The following is a 10,278-nucleotide window of genomic DNA, read 5'->3' on the forward strand; positions in this document are numbered from 1 at the left end:
GGAGCAAAATAATGGGTACACATGAACATGAAGATGGAGATAATAGACAGTAACGACTCCAAAAGAGAGAAAGGTGGGAAGGGGATAGTGGGTGAAAACTATCTACTGAATACAGTGTTCACTATTTGGGTGATGGGTTCACGACAAGCCTAAACCTCATCATTACACAGTATTTCCATATAACAAACCTGCACATGTACTCCCTGAATCTAAAATAAAATAAAGTAAGTGAAGCAAAAAAAAAGTCTTCCTTATCACAATTCTGCATAGAGCTGGCCTGCAGTGGTATTAGCAGTGAGCAATCTTCAGAGAATGAAAGTGGAAGGCCACTGAGTGGCTGCAATTACAATGAGCATTAAATTGAAAAAGAGAAATGCAACTGAAGGTAAAGTTGGTTGGCTCTATGTTATGGGAGAACTTTGAAGAAACATCCCACATGCAACCTCACTCCCTGACACTATGATATAATAATTTTCCTTCCTGGAGGAAGTGTATACAATAAACAGATTGTGAGTATCTCAAGGAGAGTATCCCAAGGGTTCCTCTATGAAAGGATTTATCTGGTTGCAATATGAGAGAATGTGTAACATCATTAAACACCCTAATAAAAGCCCCCCTTCTTCCTGAAATCACACAATTTTGCCTTTTATATTTATATAAAAGAATAGACAGACACTTACTCAACCATGTTTCACGTGAGGCATAAGAACATTGTATACGGCTGTCACCATGGCCTTTATTTCTACCTTGAGGTGAACAAAAAGAGAGATGAGAAAATTGTTTCCTAGATTATCTAGTGGTGACAGCAGGGACTTCACTATAGGTCTTGAGCAAAATCCTTTGGGACTCAGCAACATGGTCCAGTGTCCTACATGAGCTTTGATGCCTGTGACTCTCCCATACAGCTGAAAAATCCCACTTCCTGGCAGAGGATAGGGAAAGGTTTCAGGAACACTGGCTTTGCAACTGATAAGGGATGAAGAGAGAATAAAATTCTCGAACTGTTTTCAGCTTCTTTGCCTCATTGTATCTGTCAGAAGGAAATATTTTCTGTAAAGTTTTACTAAGTGGCATGGCTAATTGAGCCTAGAAACCCTATTTACTAGGTGAGCCTGGAAAGCCACCATCTTGGGAGGCTTGGCCATGGTATCAGAGAATAGTTGGCAGGCAAAAAATATTGCATATAGCCCTGCTCTGTCGCCTGCCACCGCTGCCTGAGCCCCAGTGGTTCACTGCACCGTGAAGACAGATTCCAGATGCCGGGAACTGGCGCCTCCAATCCCAGACGCTATGTCCAGCAAAGGCTCAGTGGTTCTGGCCTACAGTGGCGGCCTGGACACCTCGTGCATCCTCGCGCGGCTGAAGGAACAAGGCTATGACGTCGTTGCCTACCTGGCCAACAATGGCCAGAAGGAAGACTTTGAGGAAGCCAGGAAGGCAGCACCGAAGCTTGGGACCAAAAAGGTGTTCATTGAGGATGTCAGCAGGGAGTTTGTGGAGGAGTTCATCTGGCCGGCCATCCAGTCCAGCGCACTGTATGAGGACGGCTACCTCCTGGGCATCTCTCTCACCAGGCCCTGCATTGCCCGCAAACAAGTGGAAATCGCCCAGCGGGAGGGGGCGTATGTGTCTCACGGCGCCCCAGGAAAGGGGAACGATCAGGTCTGGTGTGAGCTCACCTGTTACTCGCTGGCGTCCCACATAAAGGTCATTGCTCCCTGGAGGATGCCCGAATTCTACAACCAGTTCAAGGGCTGCAGTGACCTGATGGAATACACAAAGCACCACGGGATTCCCATCCCAGTCACTCCCAAGAACCCGTGGAGCATGGACGAGAACCTCATGCACATCAGCTACGAAGCTGGAATCCTAGAGGACCCCCAAGAACCAAGCGCCTCCAGGTCTCTACACGAAGACCTCGGACAAGCTAAAGCCCCCAACACCCCTGACATTCTCGAGATCGAGTTCAAAAAAGGGGTCCTCTTCAAAGTTACCAACGTCAAGGATGGCACCACCCACCAGACCCCCTTGGCGCTCTTCATGTACCTGAATGAAGTCACGTGAAAACATGGCGTGGGCCGTATTGACATCGTGGAGAACCGCTTCCTTGGAATGAAGTCCCGAGGTATCTACGATACCCCAGCAGGCACCATCCTTTACCACGCTCATTTAGACACCGAGGCCCTCATCATGGCCTGGAAAGTGCGCCAAATCAAACAAGGCCTGGGCTTGAAATATGCTGAGCTGGTGTATATTGGTTTCTGGCGCAACCCTGAGTGTGAATTTGTCCGCCACTCCATCGCCAAGTCTCAAGAGCGAGTGGAAGGGAAAGTACAGGTGTCCCTCTTCAAGGGCCAGGTGTACATGCTCGGCTGGGAGTCTCCACTGTCTCTCTACAACGAGGACCTGGTGAGCATGAACGTGCATGGTGATTATGAACCAATTGATGCCACCGGTTTCATCAACATCAGTTCCCTCAGGCTGAAGGAATATCATCATCGCCAGAGCAAGGTCACTGCCAAATAGACCCCTGTACAGTGAGGAGCTGGGGCCTCCTCAATTTGCAGATCCCCCAAGTACAGGTGCTAATTGTTGTGATGATTTGTAATTGTGACTTGTTCTCCCCTGCAGGCAGTGTAGTGGGGCTGCCAGGCCCCAGCTTTGTTCCCCTTTGCAGCAACATGGATGAAGCTGGCAAACCTAGTCATCAAAGGAAAGGGTTGGGGGGCAGCTGCGATGGGGAGCTATAAAATGACAATTAAAAGAAAAAAATTGCATATAAACTTAGGGATCGGGCACTCACCTTCTAACCATGAATATACCCCGCTTGTAACTCTATTGAATAATACAAATGTAAGTTACCATGCACATATAAAGAAAAAAATGGTGGAAAAATTCCTTAGGAGTATGAGCAATAACAGCCAGTAGTACCTAAAAAAACAGCTGGTGTTACTATGGTTAAGCATTGGTTTGGGTGTGGTCACTGAACTCTATTGCTTTCCAAGTTCTTCCAGCTTGGTCTAAGTGAGTGCACAGTTGCATGTCTACTGGACTTCAAGACGTTTCTCCAGAACCGACAAATTTGAAGAATTTTTAAAGTTTGTATTTCTAATTCGTTCATCCATATGTTTATCCAATAAATATTTATTTAGAGCCTACTATGTGCCAGGCACTCTCCAAGTAAAGGGGATTCAGTGGTGGGGAAAAGCAATCCAAATAAATCAGCTTTATCTCTGCCCTCATAAAACTTATATCCTGGATATAGCAATAGGCATTAACGAAAAAACCCAAACATACTAATAAATGTAAAATTCCCTCCTGGCTTGGTGCTAGGGAGGAGAGGAGTACTGTGAGAGCATAAGAAGTGAGTGGTTGATATAGCCTGAAGTGTAAAGGATGGTTACTTTGCGGAAACAAAGACTCAGCTGAAATCTAAAGTATAAGTTGGAATTATTTAGTTAAGGAGATGGAGAGGAGGAGAATGCAGGAAAAGGAGACAATATATGCAAATGCCTGATGGCAGGAAGGATCGCAGCACATTCGGGGGCCTGAGTGAGGCCTGGTGTGTGGAGAGTGAGTGAGCATGGTGGGGATGTGGCTGGCAAAGGAGGTCTGGGCATACAGGACCTTGTAGGTCCTTTCAACTGTATTATTTGCCCCAACATTAATGGGAAGCCTAGAAATACTAATGACTTTTAAAACTGGTAATGCCATAATACAAGATTTTTTTTTCTATTTTTTTAATGCTCTAGACTCCTTACCACCCTGAGTGTTTCTAGAAAGTAGGGTTAAATGCAGCACTGCCACATGTGGGTCCTTGCGCTGTTCACTGCATTTTCACATCACACTCCATTGTGACCAAATGTGTTTTCAGGAGCTGTGGGGTGGGGCAGTCCTGGTTAGACATCCTCTGATCAGCAGACGGGGTTGTTTTCTCTAAATGGAGAATCAAAGGACACGCTTGAAATTGAAAGTTGTGTGAAAGGAATCTAAATTGGTTAAATGTCAGATACATCCATGATTTATGTCTCCTTTACATCTCATTGCTGATAAAGCTAACATTCCTCTATTTGTTGGATGTGTGTGTGTGTTTGTGTGTGTGCACATGCCTAGGGAAAAAAATTCCAAGGCAAGGAGCCCGTGGATGTCTGTTGCCTTATTTTTCCTGGTACCGTGATAAGGTAAGGGAAACATCTGGCCTAGGAAAAATGCAAATTTCATGCCATGTACTAGGCAACTCCCTACTAGTTTTTCTTTTTTTAAAGTATTACACAAGCAATTTATACTCAGTGTAATAAAATTAGGGAATTTGTACGACCAAAAAGAAAATTGGGAACTCTTAATTCTATTAACATTTTGGTATATATACTGTCAGGTATTTTTTTTTCTTCCTCCATGTGTGTGCCTTTAAGATTTCTTTTTTTTTTTTTTTTTTTTTTTTTGAGACGGAGTCTAGTTCTGCCACCCAGGCTAGAGTGCAGTGGCCGGATCTCAGCTCACTGCAAGCTCCGCCTCCCGGGTTCACGCCATTCTCCTGCCTCAGCCTCCCGAGTAGCTGGGACTACAGGCGCCCGCCACCTCGCCCGGCTAGTTTTTTTTTGTATTTTTTAGTAGAGACAGGGTTTCACCGTGTCAGCCAGGATGGTCTCGATCTCCTGACCTCGTGATCCGCCCGTCTCGGCCTCCCAAAGTGCTGGGATTACAGGCTTGAGCCACCGCGCCCGGCCTGTGCCTTTAAGATTTCTAATTCACTTATGTTATTGAATGATTGACATGCTCATTTTTAATAGAAAAATTCCCATTTACAATGGAAATTAGTCTGGAGGCAACTGGAGATGGAAAAGTCACAGCCTCCATCATGAGATGAGTGTTTTTCTGCAAAACCCAAGTTCCACAGTGAGCAATTCTTGCTTCCAGTTTTCAACATAATCATTTTCTTTCAAGCTGTAATTTTAGATGACAATGAGGATAAATAAAAAGCATATCATGAGGAAAGGTAAGTCAATGTCCTTAGACTTTTGGTAATCAAAAGGAATTCTCCCAAGTTGAAGTTTCTCACCTATGTCTCTGGAGAATGGGGAAGTCCTGGCTAACACTGGCCCTTATGCAGAAAGCAATTTGAGGTGTGGTTATTTTTACAAATCTATGTATACTGCATGTATTAGTTTCTTAGGGCTGTCATAATAAATGACCACAAACTGGGTGGGTTTCAACAGAAAATTCATTCTTTCACGGTTCAGGAGGCCAGAAGTCCAAAAGCAAGATGTCTTCAGGATGGATTCCTTCTGGACACTGAGAGGCGAGAACTGGTCCCATGCCTTTCTCTGAGTTTCTGGTGGTTGGTAGCAATCCTTGGTTTATAGTCTCTTGGTTTATAGTTCCCTGGTTTGTAGCTGCATCACCTCACTCCCATCATTGCCTCCATTGTCACATGGCCATCTTTCCTGTGTGTGGTGTCCTCTATGTCTCTGCGCACAATCTCCTTCCCCTTTTCTTATAAAGACACCAGTCATCAGGTTTAGGGCCTGCCCTAATCCACTCTGACCTCGTCTTCACTTGTTTACATCTGTAAAGACCCTATTTATAAATAAGGCCGCATTCACAGGTACTGTGAATTCTGACTTGAAAGTATCTTTTGTGGAAACACAATTCAACCTGCTACACTGCATATCTTATGATCCCATATATAATAATTTATATCATTCATAACTAGCATCATCATAGAAAAACAAAATTGCAAAGCAGTTTTATTTTCATTTATATTACATGGATCCTAGCTTCAATTCCCCAATCCACACCGGAAATATTGAATAATATCCAGAATGAAACAAACAAAACAAGACAAATCCTTTCCTTTAGCACACTGTGGAAAGACCCTAGACCAACATCAAATTAAATCTAGGCAATAGAAGGGACAGATAACAGATTCATGAGTCCTAAGAATGTTGTCTTCATGTATTAAGGATGTATTAATGTATTAATTTAAGGATGAAAACACAGATAAGAGTATCCTGTAGTGGATGAGCTTTTCATTTTTAGCATAGGAAATACTGCTGTGCACAAAACAACAGAGCAAAACAAATATGAGTTATTCTGTAATTTTAATAGAATTGGAATGGAGCTTATTTACAGAGTAGGATATGATAAGCTTCAGTTTTCCTTTAGGTAGGATGCTTTAAGAGAAAGTTTGGTTTTCTGAGACTTTGAGATGTAGTATAATCGTGAACACAAATCCAATAAATTACAGAAAAGTTTGTATTAATCTGTACTTAATTTTCCATATATAATTTTTTATAAAATTAAATTTTTCTATAAAATAAAATTCTGTGCATTTAATTACATTTGCCCCCAGATTTACATTTTTTGAGATGAACTGCTGCATTATGATAACTGTCATTACGAAGGGATATGATGTAAGTAAAGGGAGGGAGAGTCTATGTTCTCTGAGTGGATCTGCTCCTGAATAGCTTTGCTTCTCGTGCCTCCATCTGAAATCCTGATACCCAGCCTAAACCGTAAGCCTGCTGTAGTAGACTTAATTCTCTTTGTTGTACTATTTCTACAAAACACCTAATCAGCAGTTTGAATCTAGACTCCTGGTGTAGAAAAGTGGGAGGAAAAATCACATGTATGAGTGGATGACCCAACAAGTTCCTGGTGTCCACCTGGAACTTCCCTGTCGACCTGGGATGGCTGTGAGTGGCCTTAGCCAGGGTCCTCCCCAGTGTACTGCATCTTGTGGAGGCATTCATTCTCTGCAACACAGACTTTCAGAAGGATTCACTACAGCTTACAAGATCCCTTCTCTAATTGATTTAAAAATGGTCAAAAAAGGCTTAGAATCTACATCCGGTGATTTTAACAATCATAAAATACTCCATTTACTGGGAGCAGTGTCACACCTGCAGTCCTGGCTACTAGGGAGGCTGAGGTGGGAGGATCACTTGGGCCTAGGAATTAGAGGCTGTAGGGCACTATGCCCGTCAGGGGTCGGCACTAAGTTCACCATTATGGTGACCTCCCCAGAGCAGGGGGCCACCAGGTTGCCTAAAGAGGGGTGAACTGGTCCAGTCTGGAAATGAAGCAGGTCAAAGCTCCCATGCTGATAAGTAGAGGGGTGGCATCTGTGAATAACCACTGCACTCCGGCCTGGGCAACCTACTGAGTCCCCATCTCTTTAAAAAGAAAAGAAAAGGAAAGGAAAATAATTTAAAAAAAAAAAAGGAAAGAAAGAAAAAAATACTCCAATTGGAGGGAAGCACTAGTAACAGTAGCAAAAGAAAATAGCTGGCAGATTCGACCACCATTATAATACAGTAGAATAACAAGTTTCTCCGTGTTCTACTGTCATGAATTGCATATTAAAATGAATAAAAGTACCCAGCTGTAGCTTAAGAGTATATGTTGACTGATGTTTAAGGGTGGTCTGTGGTGTAGACCTGAAGTCTATCTGGGGGCCTTACTGCGCCTTGTCTTAAACAGCGCTGTGTGAAAGAGTGGATGCAATGTTGAAACACAAATGCTCTGGGCTCCTTTCCTTTCACTAAGGAGAAATGGAGAACTATTACATTCTATTGCTGGCAGTTGAGGTTTCCTGGTTGTCCTCCCCCCACCCCATAAACCATTAATAATTTTTTGTTAGATTGTATAATTTATAGTATCAGTTTTGAATGCATAATGTAATCCTGTATACTGAAGGGTAGTTAGTCTTTCTTCAAATAGGTTACCGAAAATGAAATAAATACCTAGATTAAATTTCCATACTAGGGAGAGGAAAATGAAATAATTTGCTGACTTGCAAAAATATATAATAGACATTGTGGAGATAATCTACATTCTAAAAAATTACCTCATTGTTTTAGTCATCTTGGATGGTTTCATTGTAAAGGCAATTCTTTAGAAAAAAAATTGCTGCAATTGTTGATCAAAAATAATTCTTTTTAAATAAAATGAGTTGGAAAACATTTTAAAAATATGTTACTATAGAATAATAATCTCTATCTAAATAGTAATAAAATGAGGCAAAATTAGTTTGGGAACTTATAATGTGATATAAAAAGGTGACCAGTTTATTTTAATGTCTTTGATTTTGTGAATGAATGTGTTATAGAAGCTTTAAAATATGATATTTTAAGCATGAGCTGAAAAAATTTCGTTTTATCTTTATATTTGGTCCTATGCTTTGTTCTAAGAAAAAAATTACTAGACACTTAATAGTTCTAAAAACTTGTTTGTATTTCTAGAGTTTTACTTGTAGTTTTTGTGTGGTTGTAAAAAATATAATTCTTGTTTCATATTATGAGACATCTACTGAAATTACTACCTTTTTCCATGCCACCAGTTGCTCCTTGCTGATGTCTACTATAAATTAATAATATTATTTAGTCCTTTTCCTTTTGTTATTATTATATTTTTCATGGATTCAAGCCCCTTATTTTCCTAAGCTTTTGTCTTCATGATAAACTATCAAACTTCATCTGTGGGATTGGTATTAGATCCTATGGGAATCCCAAATAGAATTTTAATTTTCTCTGGACATTGGGTACCATTTGTTGTTTGTTCTTCTGAAATTATTTTCATTATAATAATAGCAGTATGTTCATCAGGACATGTGTTGTCTTCCTTATTATATAACCTCACTTTTCCCCCTTTAAAGGAAGGAAGATGGGAGTAAAGAGAGAACTTGTTAAGCATAGAAAAGCATGAAATTAAAGGATGGTAACTAATGACTGTTGGATGCTTTAAAAATAAGTATATATCAAAATCATTAGGGAACTCTAATCTGTAAAAGTAACAAGTTTTGATGATGTATATAAATGAATTGCTTCATAAAAGTTTTCTATTGAGCCACTTAACGATCTTCTGAGGTTGTGTTTGATACACAGATATTTTTGCTTTTAAAATGTACTCTTCCCCATAATGTTTTAATGCTTCCATGTAATCAGTAAATGCTCTCAAACATACAAAACAATTTTATCTAGATTGTTTATTTAGTGTGACTTGTAAAAATAGTATATCACAAATTATTTGGAAGTCTGACATTTTTCCATATTCATAAGTACTCTGTTAATAACACCATCAGCATCATTATAACTAATGCTCTTTAAGATGAAACTCTGGGGAAAAAAATTAAGTGTTGAATTTCATCTAACTTTTTACTCTCTTTCTAAACATAGGCTGATTTACAGAGGCTTAGCAATTTGATGATATTTGTCTAGAAATGTGAAATTCACTATATTTCTAAATTTAGAAATTATTTCTAAAATGTTTGAAACATTTCCTAATTTTTCTCCCTAATCACGTTGCGATTGTGCACAAAATAAAGGGACTTACTCAAGCCAGGTAAATTATACATAACCTTGATAAGCTTCATAATGCTAATGCTGTTTTGATAGAGAAAACCACAAGTAATGCAAATAGCAGCCTTTACTCTCCGGTACAGGTGTGTAATAAACACATATAATTAAACCAAAGATACATAATGGTTTGTTGTTGGACACGCATTTACAACAGCTGACTACGTTCTTAATGTGTGGTTCATGAGTTAGGTAATTTTCTTATGTCTCCATTCCTTGAACAGAATATTCCTCATGGGCTCATATATGAAACGATTCTGCACTTTTTACTCAGTAGCTTCCCACTGCTCCTGTAATTTAGCGTCTTTGCCATATCAGCATTACCTAAAGATGATTAAAAAGAGCATGTAAATTCACAAACAAGTCATTTTATTCTTCAACTTAAATAATTTAGAAATACCCCCCAAAAGGAAAGTTATCAAAATGTAAGCCTTTCGACATGGTTTCCATCTTAGTGAAATATATCAACTGTGCATTTAATCACTGTTATGCATAAAATATGGTTTATGGCTCTGCTCTATATATCAAATATACTTCTTTGTATATTATGAATCTGAGTTCTTTAAAGGGCATAAAGCAAAAAGAAAAACTAGTACCAGATTTTTAAAAATCAGTATAGAAACACAGCAATGCCAAAGCTATATTTAGTTATTTTAAATTCTGTACTTCCATTGAGGTTTCTATGATTTTATTTTTTTGTAATTCAAAACAAATACACATATATACCGTCTTTGAATTTTGAATTGGGCAAACCAAAGATAATAATCATGAGTCTGTATAAATAGTGTGTGAATTTCTTAATTTTAAACACTTTTAATCCTTTTTCCCTTCCATTGTGATGCTATAAAACGCTGTGACACTGTAAGACACTGTATCATATAGGCGCAACTGAGATAATGTCTCCTACCAGTTTGGCCAGAAG

General features: G+C 39.7%; 1 pseudogene; it reads left to right on the forward strand.

Annotated features, from left to right (window-relative positions):
- Positions 1-1,290: 1,290 nt before the first annotated feature.
- LOC706643 (argininosuccinate synthase pseudogene) lies at positions 1,291-2,526 on the forward strand (annotated as a pseudogene).
- Positions 2,527-10,278: the final 7,752 nt, after the last annotated feature.

The sequence above is a fragment of the Macaca mulatta genome, chromosome 3 (assembly GCF_049350105.2).
Source record: "Macaca mulatta isolate MMU2019108-1 chromosome 3, T2T-MMU8v2.0, whole genome shotgun sequence".
NCBI classification, from domain to species: domain Eukaryota; kingdom Metazoa; phylum Chordata; class Mammalia; order Primates; family Cercopithecidae; genus Macaca; species Macaca mulatta.